An 18,908-nucleotide genomic window follows, 5' to 3' on the forward strand; every position below is an offset into this window, starting at 1 on the left:
AATATTTCTTGAATGAATGGATCTGTCTTTTTTTGGACACCATAAATTATTTGGATTATAAGAGGACAGAGTTATTTCACTTTATATTTATGGGATTTGAGAACCATTCAGTTTTTATTCTAAGTGTCTTTTCTGTCTCTAGTGGAGGCATATGAGGCCATGGGGGTAAAGGAACGTACCAAGCATAGCTTGATGTTTATATTAAGAAAGATCCTTATTTTGGAGGTTACAGCTTTCACTTACCTTAGAAACATAGAGTTCCTTAACACGATTGTATTTTAAACCAACATGTAACACTGTAATAGAGATAGACAATGCCTTGTGCAAGTCTTCTGTCAGAAAGAACTTTATTCAAGCATTATAGATTTATAGACCTTGGTAGCTAAGAGGAAATATAGATGCAAATCCTCCTCTTTGTATATTCCAAATTGTTGCAATCAAATGCAAAATGTTGACAGTCCATTGGCTGCTGTATCAGTTAGCAATTGCCACAAATAACACTTCATAACAAACCACTCCTGAAACTCAGTGCCCTAAAATAATGATACCTGATTGTTGCTCCTGAGTTGATGGGTTGGGTGGGCAGGTCTGCTGATCTTGACTTGGCTCACTGATGTGACTGCAGTCAGCTACAAGTTGGTTAGGTGGCTGATTAAGCACAGCCTCAGCTGGTGTAACGGGATGACTTAACTCTCCTCCATATGTTTCTCACATCCCTCCAGCGGGTTAGACTGGGCACGTTCTTATGGCGGAGGCAGGGGTGCAAGAGCGAGCAAGACAAATCATGCAAAGGGCAAGAAGGGATGCACACCCAATTTTGAAACCTCTGAGTCATGCTTGCTAACATTCCATTGGCCAAATAAACTCTCAAGGCCAAGCCAGAGTCAGAGAAGGAAGGGTTACAAAGTTACAGGGAAGGGATGTGGAGGCATGGAAACCATTCTTGAAGGCATTGATGCAATTAACCTACCACAATTGGCAATGGGTAAAAATCATGCCTTCAATATCCCTTAGAATTGTCACCTCTATATTGAACCCTCTGGACAAGCCAAACATTGAAGACCAACCTATCATAAATGAACTCTTGTTTGTAAACAGATGTCAGCCCCTCTCCCAAATTGTGGCTGCCACAAATAACAAAGACTGAGCCTCCATCAATCAAGTTTAATGTTGTGATCAAATTGTTCAACACAGGATCATTACCGAGCAAACTGAATCCTAAATGATAAGTTGACTCAAAGTAAATAGTTAGTCTTTTCTCTGTATCCCCAAACTAAGAATTCCTAGGGTCAAAGAAAGAGAAGGAGAAGGACTAGTGGCCTGGAAGAGGAGCTCTCTGGTCAAGAGTTCAAAGCCCAGCTCAGCCCGCTACAGCTGTGTAATGATGGGAAAGTTACTTAACCTCTCTGAGCCTCAGTTTGCTCATCTTCAAAATGGAGAGGAACCATTCATTCACGCTTTCATTCAAAATATTTATGAAGAATCCACTGACTATACTTCCCTGCACTTATGGAGCTCAGAATCTAATTGGAGACACTCAGGAAGAAAAGAAATTATAATACAGAGCTAGAAAGCATGAAGCCTCAGAGGACACGCAGAGGTGACATCCAATCCCACTTGAAGAGATCTAAAGAGTGCTTCCTGGTGGAAGTGATGACTAAGCTGAGACTCAAAGAGAGGGCAAAAATTAGCCCAATTTTGAGGAAAGGTGTCCTAGGAAGAGAGAATGGCAGATGCAAAGTCCTAAAGCCAAGAATATGTTTTCCTTTCTAGTTTTAAAAACAAGCTCTGGCATAAGCATGGAAAACAGAAGAATATTCTAGAGCATTCACTCACGCACAACACAAATCCCCCGGGGATCTCATTAAACCACAGGTTCTGGTTCAGCAGAACTGGAGTGGGGCCTGAGATCCTGTTTTTCTAACAAAGGGATGCTGATGCTTCTGGTCCACGGACCACACTTTGAGGAGGCAGGCTGGAGAGTGGCCATGGAAGGGAGGATATGTACATTTTAAATTTTCCTTCTTCTCTCCTTGGCACTCAACACTTTATGGGAGACGAAGAGCAAGGCAGGATGATGATAACTTTGTGAGCAGTGTGAATCCTAGCCAAGTCACAAAACAGTTCCTGGAAGGAAAGGAGATGTTGGTTCCCCGAAAGTTTCCAGGAAACCAAAATATTTCCCAAGGCTTTGTCATCAAGTCCTTCAACTCTCTGTGAAACGCTGGAATTCTGCTCCATTGACACTCCTGCTTACCAACATAACTCTTTTAAGTGTTTGTGCCAAAGTAGCCTATACGTCAGTGAGCTTTGTTTATCCCCTGGGGCTCTCGTTACAGTTTTACTGGCCATTTCTTTAAAGGCAGGAGGAGTCTTTGTTAAAGGGTAAGCCAGTCGGTCAGAAGACAAGCCATTTCCTGAAGCCGTTTCCATACTCTGTGACAGGTGCTGGAGAGGCAGGCTTGCAGCCACACGCCAAAGAACTTAGGAGAAAACAAAACGGTAGCCAGATGTTCTTGGTCATGCCATTGCACTAGGATCTGTTATTTCCTCAAAACTCTGGAAATTCAAAGGGCTGCAGAACATAGAAGATAAAATCTTAATCTGGAACAGAAAGTCTTGTTTCTCACCAGCGCATGGAACGTGGGAAGAACGCCCCACCCATCAGTGCTCTGAATCACCCAGAGAGTCCTGGGGCTGGTGAGATCTGCAATTCCACATTAAGCCATGAAGAGAAGATTTCAGCGTCAGCTCCTGCCGGCACCTGCTGTCCTCAAATGTTGCTTCATAGTGTATTTGAAAGCAAGAAAGAGCTTTAACCCTGTGAGAGAGAAATCAGAACTGGAATCAGTACCAAGATTAGTACAAACATGATCCCAGGGGTCATATCTATAGGGGCATGGGTCTTATAAATACAGAGAGAGAGAAATATAGCAACACAGACTAGAAGGATAAACCTTAAAATGTTAACAGTGATTATCTCTAGCATGGCAGGCACTGCAGGCAAACTCAAAAGCCATTCTTAACCTCTTCACCACTGATAGCTCTCGTTCTAGAAGCTAGAAAGCCAAATACTTGTTTTGTCAAATTCTTTTGTAACTAGGAGTGGTCATGTGATGCAGTTCTGACCAATTAGATGAAAGGGAAATCTGCTGAGGGGTTTCTGGGAAAAGCTTCTGTTTCCTGTTAAAGGGAGAGGCATGAAAGGAGAGGCTGCTGCTTCTGCCGCATCCCTCTTCTTTCTGCCTTGAACATGGTCGTGATGTCTGGAGCTATGGCACCCACCTTGCAACCATAAAAAACATTTTGAAGAAAAGCCAACATGCTGCTAGTGGATTGGAAAACCGGGAAGATCCTAAATCCTTTATAATACCACTGAGCAATAGAACCAATACCAGCAACACCTAACTCTGGGCTTCTATTCTTGCAAAAAAAATAATTCGCTATTTAATTAAGCCACTGGATCTTAGTTACTTGAGCTTGGAATATGTCAGTGAAAAAATAAGACATTCTAGTGTGAGATGGAAGACCATAAATAAATAAGGAAGTTATAGCATGTTAGGAAGTGGCAAGCGCTATGAAAAGAAAATCAGGATTAGGGGCAGGAGAAGCATGAATGTCAGGGTAGGAGAAAAGGAGGCAGTACGAAATAGAGTTGCCAGAGGAAATACTATTGATAACAAATGATTGGAACAAAGATTTGAAGGAGGTGAGGGAGTTGGCCATGTGGGTATCAGGACAAGAACATTCAAGGCAGAGTGAGCATCCAGGTCAAGATTCCTAAAGAGCAAGTGAGCTTGGCGTGTCTGAAGAATCCTGAGCAGGCCAGCATGGGTGGAGCAGAGGGAAGTGAGATTAACAGAAGATGAGGTCAAGGAGGAAAAGAGGGTCTGATCGTACAGGGCCTTGTGGGCCATCAGGAGGACTTTGGCTTTTACTGAGTAAGGTGGGAGCCATAGAGGGTTGTAGGCAGAGAAGGGATGTGACCTGACTCAGGAGTTCACAGGCGCCCTCTGGCTGCTGCAAGGAGAACAGACCAAAGGTGGGGCAGGGAAAAGGCAAGAGGGGAAGCAGAAAGACCCTTTATGAGGCTATTTCCATAATCCTGGCTACAGACAATAGGATTTGGAACAGAATAGAAGCAACAAAGGAACAGACAGGCGATCAGATTCTGGATACATTCTGAGGAATGGTCAACAGGATTTGCTGATGGATCAGAGATGGAGGGTAAGAAGAAAGGCAGAGTCAAGGATAACTCCATGGCCTTGTGCTGAGCAACAGAAGGATAGGGAACCCTCCATGGATATGAGAGGTGGGGGATCAGAAGCTCAGATTGGAACATGTTACATTTGTGACATCTGTTAGACATCTCAGTGGGGGCACTTGGTAGGTGGTTGGTTATATGAGTGTAGAATTCAGGAGAAGGAGCTGGACTGCACATTGTTTAATATTTTGGGGTCATTGCTAATAAATGGTGTTTATGGCTGTGAGACTGGATGAGATCTATGGTGTAGAGAAAAATGAGTACTTCCATGGAAAATGATGTATTGTCAGAGCACACATCTCCAGGTTGTCCAATTCTGATCTATGTGGGAGATATTTTACAATTCTGTAAATTTTAAATAACTGACAGAGATGCAAAATAATTCCATGGAAAAAACAGTTTTGCGTCCATTTGCACATTCATTTCAATATTCCTGAAATTATATATATGTATTATAATTCATAGGTATTATAATGCATATATATGTAATACATATATAACATATAGGTATATGAAATTTTATATGTACTTTATAATATTAATAATTATACGTATAATTATATATTATATAATTAAACATTATATTATATATATTATGTATATATAATTATCAATGAGGGAGCCAGGCAGATGTTATAACTGGGTCAAAAGAGAACAGCAAAGAACAGACATATACGTGTATTATGTGATATATATTATGTATTATGTATACATTGTATATATTATATGTGTATTATGTATTATGTATACATGATATACATTGGATAAATTGCATATATATTATGCAATATATAATATATATCATGTATACACTGTATGCATATTATATGTATATTATGTATTATGTATACGTTCTATACATTATATGTGTTTTATGTATTATGTATACGTTGTATACATTATGTGTATGATGTATTATGTATACATTATATACACTGTATATATTATATATTATATACATATATGTCTGTTCTTTGTGTTCTCTTTTGAGCCAGTTATAACATCTGCCTGGTTCTTTCACTGATTGATGAGTGGAATAAAATCCTTAATGTATGCTCATTTTATATCTGTATGAGTCACGATTTTATCTTTTTTTCTTGCTTGAGGAAAATTCACCCTGAGCTAACATCTGTTGCCAGTCTTCCTCTATTTTGTATGTGGGGCACTGCAGCAGCATGGTCACTGACGAGTGGTGTGGGTCTGCACCTGGGAGCCGAACCTGGGCCACCAAAGCGGAGCACACCAAACTTAACCACTAGGCAATGGGGCCAGCCCCCATGAGTTTATCTTTTTTAGATCACACAGCTCCTAAGAGGCAGAGCTGGGATTTAAACCTAGGCAGCCTGGCTCCTGAACCTCCACTCTTAAACCCTACCCTCCATCAAATGAACTAATGTACATGGACACACTTAACTCACAGTAGACGCTCAACATATGGTGGTGTTGGGATTGCTAAGAAGCAAGCATTCTGTTTGACCAGAACCTTCATAAACCACACAGTCTCTCACCGTTTTGGAAGTGAAGGCAAAGGATGTCAGTATGACCCCTGATGTCTGGGACTGGGATCCGGGTGTGGTCTTCCTGGTAATCCATCTTCTGTAATCTTCCCGTACCTGGAGATGGAGACACATCAGGGGGAGATGAATCACTCCCAGATGCAGGGAAGTATGCTGGCACAGGCATGTCCCCTGGAAGGAGGGGCATCAGGGACAGCGAGGGCAGCAGCTACATACCTGGCGATTGAGCAGACAGTGAATGAGGAAGATGAAGGCCCCCTGCAGGCTGTTGATGATGGTGAACAGGTAGGCCATGATACCAGCCAAGGGTCCAATCTGGAAAATGCCCGACACCCGGGAGCTCCCCAAGATGAAGAGCTGGGCAAATGCCTTGAAGTCAATAACCTGGAGGAGAAGATTTGCAGAGGATAAGGTTCTGGGAGGTGGCTGTTGTCCTCATGGGACACACTCCCAGGAATGGTCTGAGGCTGCCACCATGTGACCCACCACCTAGATGGAAATAAACGTGGGGTGGAGCCTCCAAGCCTAGGTGTAGGGAAATCGAATCCTATAGGCATTTAAAAGGCTATTGGCCTACAGATACACATCGGCACAAAGATGTGTGGACACATGTATTTAATGCAATATTTTCATTAGTAATGAAAGGCTAGAAGTACCCATGTGTCCAAGAATTTAGAACACGTTAAATGAACAATGAAGCCATACAATGAAATACCATGAAGTCTTCTTTTTTTTACTGAAGTAAAACTCACATAACATAAAGTTCACCATTTTAACCATTTAAAGTACGATTCGGTGGTATTTAGCACATTCACAGTGTTGTACAAACATCACCACTATCCAGTTCCCAGACACATTTATCACCCCAAAAAGAAACCCCATACCTATTAAGCAATCATCCCCCATTTCCTTCTCCCCCAATTAGAAACAACTCAAATGTCCATCAACAGATGACTGGATAAACAAAACGTGGTCCATCCATATAGCAGAATATTACTCAGCCATGAAAAGGAGTGAAGCACTGACACACGCTACAACATGGATGAACCTTGAAAACATGATGCTCAGTGAGAGAAGCCAGTCACAAAAGTCCACATAGCATATGATTCCATTTATATGAAATGTCCAGAATGGGCAAATCCATAGAGACAGAAATCAGATTATACAACTGTTTTTTAAAATGAGATGAGAGTGACAATATACTATAGTGGGTAAGGCTCTGGGTCAGACTGCCTGTGTTTAAATTCTGATCCATTCACTAACTTTGCGGCCTTTGTAGGTTACTTAACATCACTGTGCCTCAGTTTCCTCACTTTGAGATAAGGATGACAACACAATGCCTACCCTATAAGCTTGTTCTACCAATTAATGAGATAGCATTAGACCTAAAGGTGCTTAGAACAATGTCTGGCACAAAATAAACATTTTTGTTAGTTGTTTTTAACCTTAAGTACTGATATGAAATAAGCTACCTATTATGTGGAAAAAACCAAGCGCAGAATGATATGTACAGTATCCTGTCATTTATATAATAGAAGATGGATGTGTAAGTATAGAATATTCTGGAAGGAAGCTCAATTCAGGTGATAATGGTTGCTTGAGGTGGGAGAGATCTGGGGACCTGAGGAGTCAGGGAAGAGAGAAGGAATTAGTTTTCAGGTGTTTCCTTTTTTAATGCTTAATTATTCTTGCCATGGCATACATTAACTTTATTCTAACTTTTTGCACTAATTTTTAAAATGTAATTTTTAGAAAAAAATATTTAAGATGGATGAAGGATTGGACTCTGACGGGAAAACAAACAAGGGACCATCATTAGGTTACCGACAATAAAACCTAGACAATGTCTGGTTTGGGTGGGTTCTTAAAATGAACATTAGTTGAATGGTGAAATTAAGAAACACAGATGCTCTATAAGAATACGAAAAAGTCCCACCTCTGTATGATAGAATAATATATATGAAGGTAAAATAACGAGATAGTGTATTTCATCTATTAAATCAGCAAAACAACAAAAATGATAAACCCTAATGCTGGCAAGGCTGGAGGTAAACAAGCACTCTTGTGAATGGAAATAACTTTTCTGGAAAACGATTTGCAATATACACTAAAAGTGTTACAATCCAACCTACCCTTTGAGTCAGGCAGTTTCATGCCTAGTGTTATGATTAAATAACCACAGATGTGGAAGAAAATTTACCTACAAGGATGTTCAAGACAATACTGTTTATAATAGCAAAAAAAAAACAAGTCAGAAATAACTGAAATGTCCATAAATGAGGGATGCTTTAAGTAAACTGTGCTGGCTCCTTACGCTGAACAGTTATAGAAAAAAAGGATAGTTGACAAATTTCTAATCAAACGAAAAATTTTATGACGTGTTATTAGAAGAGTATTATTTAATTTTCAAATATTTGGGGGATTTTCCAGACTTTTTTCTGTTATTGATTTCTAATTTAGTTCCCCTGTCAGAGAACATGCTTTGCATAATTTGAATCTTTTAAAAGCTTATCTGATTTGTTGTATGTCCCAGGATGTGGTCTTGGTAAATGTTTCATTTTGACTTTAAAAAGATATATGTGCTGCTGGTATTGGGTGGAGTGTTCTATAAATGTTATCACGTTTGTTGATAGGATATGAAAGACTTGAACAACATTTACTGATTTTCTGTCTCCTTGTTCTGTCAATTATTGGTAGGGGTGTGGAAATCTCCTATTATAATTTTTTGGATTTGTCTGTTTCTTCTTTTAGTTCCATTGTTTTTTGCTCCTTGCATTTTGAAGCTCTTTTATTAGGTACATAAATGCTTAGGATTGTTATGTCTTCTTGATGAATGGACTCCTTTATCATTATAAAGTGGTCCTCTTTATCCCTGGTAATATTCTTTGCTCTGCAGTCTACTTTGTCCCATATTAATGTAGCCAGATCTTTTGACTAGTGCTAGCATGGTCTATTTCCATCCTTTTACTTTTAGCCTGTTTGTGTCTTTATATTTAAAGTGTTTGTTTTTGTAGGCAACATACACTTGGGTCTTGCTTTTTTATAGTTTGATGATCTCTGCCCTTTTTTTTTTTATTGTGGCAATATATACGCAACATAAAAATTGCCATTTTAACCATTATAAGGTTTAGAATTCATTGACATTAAGTACATTTACAATATTGTGAAACCATTGTGACTCTTCATTTCTGTAACTTTTTCATCATCCTAAACAGAAACTCTATACCCATTACACAATAATTCCCCGTTCTCCCTTCTAACCTACCTTCTGTCTTATGAATTTGCCTATTCTAGGTACCTAAGATGAGTGGAATCATATAGTATTCGGCATTTTGTGTCTGGCTTATTTCACTTAGCATGTTTTCTAGTTTCATCCATGTTTAGCATACATCAGAGTTTCATTCATCTTTAAGGTTGACTAATATCCCATTGTATGTGTTTATCACATTTTGTTTGGACACTTGGGTTATTTTTACCTTTTGACTATTGTGAATAATGCTGCTGTGATCATTGGTGGACCAGTATCTGTATGCCACATCAATGCTTTGGGTGTATACCTGTGAGTGATTCCTGCTTTAATTTCTTTGGGTATATACCTATGAGTGGAATTGCTACATCATATGGTAATTCCATGTTTACATTTTTGAGGAACTGCCATACTGTTTTCACAATCTCTGCCTTGTAATTGGGGCATTTAGAACATTTACGTTGAATGTGATTATTGATATGGTTAGATTTAAATCTGTCATCTTACTGTTTGTTTTCTGTCTCATCTGTTTTTTTGTTTCCGTTCTCCATTTCTTCTTCTTTTGGTTTAAGTATTTTTTATGATCTCGTTTTATCTCTTTTTTTAGCCCTTTAACAATTAATTCATTCAACCATCAATTTCTTCACTTTGTGTCCTTGGCTCATGCAGTCCTCCATTCGTTAGCTTTCTGATCTTGGGAAAATGACTTAAACTCTCCTAAACTCGAAAGAACTGGAGCTTCTTGCATTACACCACACTGCTCCCTACCATCTCTATCCTCTGGTCATTTCTGTATGAGAGCTGAAATAAGGCAGAGTGTCACCTTGTTTGACCTCAACTGGAACGTGTGTGTTGATAGACTGAAATTTTTCACTGCTCTGCTCATGTTTGCGAATGACCATGAGAATGCTGCAAATACTGATTTGGGATTCCAAAAAAATTTTAGTGAGTAGGTGAATTCACAAATATGGAACTTGTAAATAATGAAGATCAGCTATATATGTACCACATAGGGTGGTTGTGTGGGTTAAATCAATTAATACAAGTTAAGTTCTTCAAACAGTGCCTTAACACAGACTCATTTGATGTTTCAGAAATTTATTTGGTAAGTTAGTTTTTAGTAGTTTGTATGTCCAGGTATAAGTGAGGATATTTTTATGTCTAATTTTTGGTGACATTGCATAGTGTAGAATTGTGCTCTTTTCATGTGGTGAAATCCAGGTTTCCTACCCTGCTTTTTTCCTGTCCCTCGTCTACTTCATTTAGTCCTTTTTTTTTTTTTGCAAACATGCAGGCATGGCTTTAAGGGCAGGAAGGATTAATGATGAACAAAAGTGATGTTGCTCCCTGACCCTACATTCTGCTTTCTTCACTATGATGGTTTTCTTTGGAGCTGGCTGCTAGATTTTTTAGGCAGCTTTATTGAGATATGATTCACATACCATACAATTCACCCATTTAAAGTTTATAATTCAGTGTTTTTTTTTAATATATTCACAGATGTGTGTAACCATCACCACAGTAAATTTTAGAATATTTTCATCACCTCAAAAAGAAGCCTGAACCCTTCAGCTACCATCCCTTTATCCCCTGACCCTGTTTACCCCATCCCTAAGCAACCACTAAGCTACTTTTTTGTCTCTATAGATTTCCCTATTCTGACTTTCCTATGAATAGAATCATATAGTATATGGTCTTTTTTTTGGCTGGCTTCTTTCACTTAGCATTATATTTTCAAGGTACATTTATGTTGTAGCATATGTCAGTATCTCATTCTTCTTTATGACCAAATAATGTTTCATTGTGTGGATATACCACATGTTGTTTATCTGTTTGTGTGTCAATGGACATTTGGGTTGTTTCCACCTTTTGACTATTATGAGTGATGCTGTTACATTCATGTACAAGTTTCTGTGTGGACATGTTTCCATTTGTTGGATATATACCTAGGAGTAGAATTGCTGGGTTACATGGTAGCTCTATGTTTAATTATTTGAGAAACTGCCAGACTATTTTCCAAAGTGGCTGCAACATTTTACATTCCTGTAGCAGTGTTTGAGGGTTCCAGTTTCTCCACATTCTCACTAACACTTGTTATCTAACTTGTTAATTTTAGCCATTCTAGTGGGTATGAAGTGGTATCTTATTGTGGTTTTGATTTGCGTTTCCCTTATGACTAATGATACTGAGCATCTTTTCATGTGCTTATTGGCCATTTGTATATCTTCTTTGGAGAAATATCTGTTCAAATTCTTTGCCTATTTTTAAATTGGGTTGTCTTTTTATTACTGAATTGTAAGAAGTTTTTTTGGGGGAGGAGGTGGGGAAGATCAGCCCTGAGCTAACTTCTGTTGCCAATCCTTCTCTTCTTGCTGAGGAAGATTGGCCCTGGGCTAACATCCGTGCCCGTCTTCCTCTACTTTATATGGACGCAGCCACAGCATGACTTGATACGCGGTACTTTGGTCTGTGCCTTGGATCAGAACCCATGAACCCTGGGCCGCCAAAGTGGAGCACGCGAACTTAGCCACTACACCACCAGGCTGGCCCCAAGAGCTTTTTAATATATGTTCCGAATACAAGGTCCTTATTAGATATATGATTTGCAGATATTTTTTCCCATTCTAGATTGTCTTTCCACTTTCTTGATAGTGTCTTTTGAAGCATAAAAGTTCTTAATTTTGATGATGAAGTTTAACTTATTTATTCATTTATTTAGTTGCTTCTGCTTTTGGTGTCAGATCTAAGAGTCCATTGCCAAATACAAGGTCATGAAGATTTATGCCTGTGTGTTCTTCTAAGTGTTTTATAGTTTTAGCTCTGAAATTGAAGTGTATGATCCATTTTGAGTAAACTTTTGCTTATGGTATAAGGTTAGGGTCTAACTTCATTCTTTTGCATATAGCAGCTATTCAATTGTCACAGCACCATTGGCACCCTTGTGAAAAATCAGTTGACCATAGGTGTATAGGTTTATTTCTGGTCTTTCAGTTCTGTTCCATTGATCTGTATGTTTGTCCTTGTACCAGTACCACACTGTCTTGACAACTGTTGCTTTGTAGTAACTTTTGCAATTGGGAAGTATGAGTCTTACACTATTTATTCTTCTTTTTCAGAATTGTTTTGTTAGTTGTAGCTTGTTGCCTTAGAATTCCGTATGAATTTAGAATCAACTTCAGAGTATAAGTTTTGCATTTCTTTGGTTAATTTATTCCTGGTTTTGGATACTATTGTGAATGGAATTGTTTTCTTAATTTTACTTTTGGGTTTTTCAGTGCAAATGTATAGAAATTCAATTGGGTTTTGTATATTGATCTTGTATCCTGCAACCTTGCTGAACTCATTTATTACTTCTAAAAGTTTTTTGGTAGACTCCTTAGGATTTTCTATATACAGGATCACTTCATGCAAATAGAGATAGTTTTACCTCCTCCTTTCCGATATAGATGCCTGTTATTTCTTTTTCTTGCCTAATTGCCCTGGTTAGAACCTCCGCTACAATTTAGAATAGAAATGGCAAGAGTGGAAATCTTTGTCTTGTTCCTAATCTTAAAGGGAAACCATCCAGTATGTCACCATTAAGTATGATGTTAACTGGAGATTTTTTGTAGATGCCCTTTATATTGAGGAACTTCCCTTCTGTTCCTAGATTATTGAGTTTTTTTTTAAATCATGAAAGCGTGTTGGATTTTGTCAAATGCTTTTTCCTACATCTGCTGAGATGGTCTTGTAATTTTTTGTTTTTCATTCTATTTGTATGATGTATTACATTAATTATTTTTGGATGTTAAACCAACTTTGCATCCCTAGGATAAATCCCACTTGGTCATGGTGTATAATTCTTTTTATATATTGCTAGATTCAGTTTGCTAGTATTTTGTTGAGGACTTTTACATCCATGTTCGTAAGAGATATTAGTCTGTAGTTTTGTTTTCTTTCTTCTTTTTTTTTTTTTTTGGTGAGGAAGATTAGCCCTGAGCTAACATCCGTTGCCAATCTTCCTCTCCTTGCGGAGGAAGATTGGCCCTGGGGTAACATCCGTGCCCATCTTCCTCTATTTATTTTTTTTCATATGGGACACCACCATAGCATGGCTTGACAAGCGGTACATCGGTCCATACCCAGGATCCAAACCTGTGAACCCTGGGCCGCCACAGTGGAGCGTGCAAACTTAATCTCTACGCCACCAGGCTGGCCCCTGTAGTTTTGCTTTCTTGTGACATCTTTGTCTGATTTTGGTATCGGGGTAATATTAGTCCCATAAAATGTGTTGGAAAGTGTTTCTTCCTCTTTTTTTTTTTTTTGGAAGAATTGGTGTTAATTCTTCCTTGAGTGTTTGGTAGATTTCAGCGGTGAAACCATTTAGGCCTGGGCTTTTCTTTGTGCATAGTTTGTGGATTACTGATTCAATCTCTTCACTTATTATAGGTTTATTCAGATTATCTTGAGTCGTTTTTGTAGTTTGTGTTTTCCTAGTAATTTGTGTATTTCATCTAAGTTATCTAATTTGTGTACTATTATTCATAGTATTTGTTTATAATCCTTTTTGTTTCTGTAAGGTTGGTAATCTTGTCCTCTCTTTTTCTTTTTTTTCTTCCAGTTTTGTCTTTTTTTTTATTGATGTTTTAATAGTTTTTAACATTGTGAAATTTTGGGTTGTACGTTTTTGTTTGTCCATCACCATATATATGTCTCCCTTCACCCTTTGTGCCCACCCCCCACCCCCATTGCCCCTGGTAACCACAATACAGTTTTCTCTGTCCATGTGTTGGTTTATATTCCACATATGAGTGAGATCATACAGTGTTTGTCTTTCTCTTTCTGGCTTACTTCATTTAACATAATACCCTCCAGGCCCATCCATGTTGTTGCAAATGGGACGATTTTGTCTTTTTTATGGCTGAGTAGTATTCCATATACCACATTTTCTTGATCCAGTCATCAGTCGAGGGACACTTAGGTTGCTTCCACTTCTTGGCTATGGTGAATAATGCTGCAATGAACATAGGGGTGCATAAGGCCGTTGGGATTGTTGATTTCAGGTTCGTTGGATAGATTCCCAGTAGTGGGATAGCTGGATCATAGGGCATCTCTATTTTTAATGCTTTGAGGAATCTCCATACCGTTTTCCATAGAGGCTGCACCAGTTGGCATTCCCACCAGCTGTGTATGAGGGGTCCTGTTTCTCCACATCCTCTCCAGTGTTTGTTGTTTTTTGGCTTGGTGATTATAGCCATCCTAACGGGCGTGAGGTGATATCTTAGTGTTGTTTTCTCTCTTTTGTTTTTGATTCAAGTAATTTGAATCTTCTCTCTTTTTCTTGGTCAGACTGGACAGAGGTTTGTCAATTGTGTTGATCTCTTCAAAGAACCAGCGATTTCTGATTTCCCTTTAGATTTCTTCTTCAACTCATTGGTTATTCATGAATGTGTTGTTTAATTCCCACATATTTATGAATTTGCCAAATTTATTCCTACTATTGATTTCTAATTTTATTTTATTATGGTTGGAGAACATACTTTGTATTATTTTTATGCTTTTAAATTTATTGGGGTTTGTTCTATAGCCCAACATTTGATCTGGAGAATGTTCCCTATGTACTTGAGAATGTATCTTCTGTTGTTGGATGGAGTGCTCTGTAGAAGTCTGTTAGATCTGGTCGGTTTGTAGTGTTGTTCAAGTCGTCTATTTCCGTGTTGATCTTCTGTCTAATTGTTCTATACATTATTGAAAGTGGGGTATTGAAGTCTCCAACTATTGTTGAATTGTCTGTTTTCATTTCTATTAAAAGGTTCATGTATTTCAATGCTCCGTTAATAGATGCATATATGTTTTTAATTGTTATGTGTTGAACTATTGACCATTTCATCATTATAAAATGTCACTCTCTCTAGTATTCTTGTTTTAAAGTCTATTTTGTCTGATGTTAGTGCAGCCACTCCAGCTTTCTTGTGGTTGCTGTTTGCATGATATTCTTCCCCATCCATTTACTTTCAGTGTTTTTGTCTCTGTGAATCTCGTGTGTCTCCTGTAGACAACATATAGTTGGATCGTGTTTTTTTTAAATCCAATCTAACAATCTTTCCCTTTTGATTGTTCAATCTATTCACATTTAATGTTACTGATAGAGTTGGATTTACATCTGCCATTTTAGTTTTTGTTTTCTATATGTATTTTCTAATGTAGCATTTTAATTTCATTAGTGATCTGTTTTTTAGTTTTTTTTTTTGAATTTTTTTAAGTAATTGCTCTAGGGTTTACTATATACGTCTTATCAGCTTTAGATTTGTACTAGCTTAATTTCGGTAATATGTAGAACCTTTACTGCTATGTAGCTTGATTCCCATTTTCCCTTTTTTTACATTGCTTTGTTATAATTATCATTTTACCATCTGCAGTCATTTCCTTAGCTCATTGCAACTTTGCTTCCATCCACCTCCTTTTGGGCTGTTACTAGGAAATATATTACACTTATATTAAATTGTGCGTTTGAAGCCGTGATACGTTGTGTGATATTATTTTATACAATTGGTTTTTAAATCAGTTAAGAATAGAAAGGATAAAAAATATGTATAATTACCTTTACTGGGGTCACTTGTTTTCAGCCTGAAGAACTTTCTTTAGTATTTCTTGTAAATCAGGTCTACTAGCAATGAATTCTCTCAATTTTTGTTTATCTGGCAAAGTCTTTATTTTTTCTTCATTTTTGAACAGTACCTTTCCTGAATATAGAATTCTTAGTTAACAGTTTTTTCCTTCAGCACTTTATATGTGCTATCCCACTGCCTTCTGGCCTCCATTGTTTTGTCCCAAACTAGCGTGGGACAAAAGGAGAATTTACTGGCTCATAGAATTAAAGAATAGGTTTACCAACCAAACTGCAGGAAGAGGGATTTAGCTGTACTCAAAAACCACTGGAACCAGGGACTTAAATCTGCTTCTCTCATTGCGGACTGGCAGCAAGTCCCATTCTCTTTCAGCTTTCAGCTATCTGGGAGGGACTGCCTTGCCTTCCTATGGTTCTCAGTTCAAAAATGCTGGGCAAGGACTCTCAATGGCCCAATGTGCCCAGCTGTTCAATCACCTACCTTGTGTGTGGTCTTACAAGAACACAGCACCTCCTAGGGGAACCAAATACTTGATGAGGAGGGCCTGTTTCCAGAAGTGAGGGACTTCACAATAGACATAATACTCCGGAATAGTTCTGGCTGTCCTTAAGTAAAACATGGGCTAACCATTTCTCTTAATTTCCACACCAGCAGTTTAAACAGTTTAAAGAAGTTTAAAGTGGCATCAGACCACAGAGGAAGGGGCAGTAAATATTTGCACACCAGGTAGCACGGAGAAATACTTTCATAAAGGCCTGTTGAGGTGAGCCTTGAAGACTGAGCGTGATTTGTCAAGCCAAGAGGGGATTCCATGGAGAAACACTTCCAAGCTTGAACAAATGGACATAAATCTCTCTTCTTCCAGATCTCTTTGTATATGCTTAAAAAAAGGATTTGAAGCCATCAGAAAATAAAGGATAAAAGCATCCTGTTAGTGTAAGGTCAGAGCATTAAATGATCTTTACTTGGACTGAAACACAGCAGTATGAATAAGCAAGTAACTTAACCCCTTTACAGCTCGGCTTTCTCATCTGTTACATGAAGATGATAATATGTAACACTCTCAGAAGGTTCACGTGACAATTAAATGAGATAATCCCTTAGCCAAAGCTTTAGTACGTGGTAAGCGCTCAAATAAATGCTGGAGAGTGATATCAGCAATTATTTTATACTCATAAATGTAGCTGGAAAGTTGAATTAGATGCTAAATGCTGGCTAGATCCCATTTTATAACTAAAGGGAGTTACGCAAACCAAACCAGCCATCATTCGTGTAAAATACCTAAAAATATTCCTTTTCATGGTCCAAGTATGTACTGTGGCACAAAACCGGGAGAAACCAGGACATAGAAATAATGAGTGTGTTCAGATGCTTTGATTCTACTCTGAATTGAGATGGGTGAGAAAAAGGAGGTGATCAAACCGGCAAGGAAGACCTACCTCCCCGGGCGCCTGTGGAGCACGGGGATCCCGCCCCAGTGGAAGCCGAGGGCTGGGGAAGCAAGACGCCGGCGCAGCCCGGGATTCCCCGCGACTCACATGAGGTCGACCTCGGGCTTCAGGGCTGGCACCACTGAAAGCTAACGCCGCAAGCGAGGCCAGCCGCAGCCCCCACCACCCGGTCAGCCGTAGAACCCGGAATCCGACAACCAGCCCGGCCCGGAGCCTCCTTCCCGGCTTCCCCTGCGGCGGCGGCGCCGTGACATCACTTCCGTCGACGGCGCGCACGTGGGAGGAAGTCCCGGTGCCGCGGCTGCCGCTCCCGCCTGTCTGTCTGGTTACGTTCGTCGGGGGCCGCGCCGCTGCTATGGGAGGCCCGGCTTTCTGTCGCTGGCTCAGCCGCAAGTCCCCGTCCATCATTGTCGACTGCGTGGAAGAGAAGGTGAGGAGGCGCCTGGCGGCAAGCCCGGAGCCCCAGCGCGTCTCGGCCGCGGCCCTCGGGACCCGCCGCCTGTCCCCGGGGTGCCGCGCCGGGGCCCGCGCTGCTCTGTGGGCCCCGCGGGCGGCCGCGGCCCGACACGCGGTTGGTCGCCGACACTCGTTTTCGGGGCCCTGGGAGAGCGGCCTCGGCGGGGCGAGGGCCGAGCGGGGTCTGTGCTCGCTGGAGGGCGGCTCCTCCCTGCCCGCTGTTTCCGGCCCGGAAGGCCCCGCCCGAGGCTGTTTCCTCTCGGCGCAGCGCGTTTCGGGTTTCAGAACAGGCTCGAAGGTGTTGGGCTGCGCACGCCTGGTCCGCTGAGTTAGCTGGAGAGCGAGGCGCACGTGTTGAGCCCAGCCTCTCACAGCCTTGTAAAGTCACCCCCCGCGGCGAGCTTTTTGTTGTTTACTGCCCGTGCTCGAAAGGTTTTCTCCTGGTGTGAAAGGACTTTTGTTGCTGTTTTAGATCCTACGGTGAAAGCAGCATCTGAGAAACGTCTAGGACGAGATAGAAGTCTCATAAGTGCCCCCTTCTCTAGGTGCCCCGACTGCTGGACAGAAGGCTTGTTGAAATTTTCAGAGTTCCTGGATGCACTTAAATACTTTGTTGTTTGTTTGTTAATGTGTATGTCGACTTCTGGCCATTATTGAGTTTTCTCTTTATCGTTCCCGTGATCCCGTCCGAGTTCGATTTTGTGCTTGGAATTTCTGGATTGGGAAGGTTCAGCGGCGCTTCATGCCCCTCGCCCCTTCGTTTCTGAAGGAAGTGCCTGTCAGTCACAGTGAACTGCATTCTTTTGCTGAGGTTGGTGAGATCTTGATTTTTACTTAGCTCCTATCCAGGAGGAACCGAAAGCCTTGTTTTGACGGCAGTTTCAGTATTCCTTGTGTTTTTCCCAAAGAGAAAGTGTTAAACTGAATGCTGGTTTCCTTTGTTTTTAAAACTTCCATCAAACTTGACTTCCATCTCATCCCATTTCTACTCTGTAGAGATAACCATTTTTAACTGTTTTGGTTCTGTCTCTAGATATCATGATTATGCCTGATTTATTGGTTTTGGATCTATCTATTGAATTCTAGCTATGATGGAAGAGGATTGCGTCACTCATGCGGCATCCCCTGCCCCATTCCTAATAGTAAATCACTGTCTTTATTTCTTCTCTTGGTAAGCTTTATAACTTTGAGTAATGTGTCTTTTTTATTACGTCTTCTATTTAAAGTATCCCTTGACTTCTCACTTTCTAAGGTTAGGTATTAGCTTTTCTACCTCTGCTGCTCTTACTCTTCACCCCAAGCTTGCCAGCTGTCCTTTTGCCTTGTTGGCATCCCAAATTAAATTGTCAGGGCTTTGGCTATATA

At 40.0% G+C, this 18,908-nt stretch overlaps 1 long non-coding RNA gene across 2 annotated transcripts; it reads right to left on the reverse strand.

Annotated features, from left to right (window-relative positions):
- Positions 1–2,552: 2,552 nt before the first annotated feature.
- Positions 2,553–17,237, reverse strand: LOC131403963 (uncharacterized). Of its 2 annotated transcripts, none has more exons than XR_009219672.1 (3): positions 17,076–17,237; positions 5,773–5,877; positions 2,553–2,821 (listed from the first exon to the last, which is right to left on the reverse strand). It is a non-coding gene; the product is annotated as an uncharacterized LOC131403963 (long non-coding RNA). The 2 variants fall into 2 exon arrangements; XR_009219673.1 differs by lacking the exon at positions 17,076–17,237 and adding an exon at positions 15,609–15,789.
- Positions 17,238–18,908: the final 1,671 nt, after the last annotated feature.

This window comes from Diceros bicornis, unplaced genomic scaffold, assembly GCF_020826845.1.
Source record: "Diceros bicornis minor isolate mBicDic1 unplaced genomic scaffold, mDicBic1.mat.cur scaffold_97_ctg1, whole genome shotgun sequence".
Lineage (NCBI taxonomy): Eukaryota > Metazoa > Chordata > Mammalia > Perissodactyla > Rhinocerotidae > Diceros > Diceros bicornis.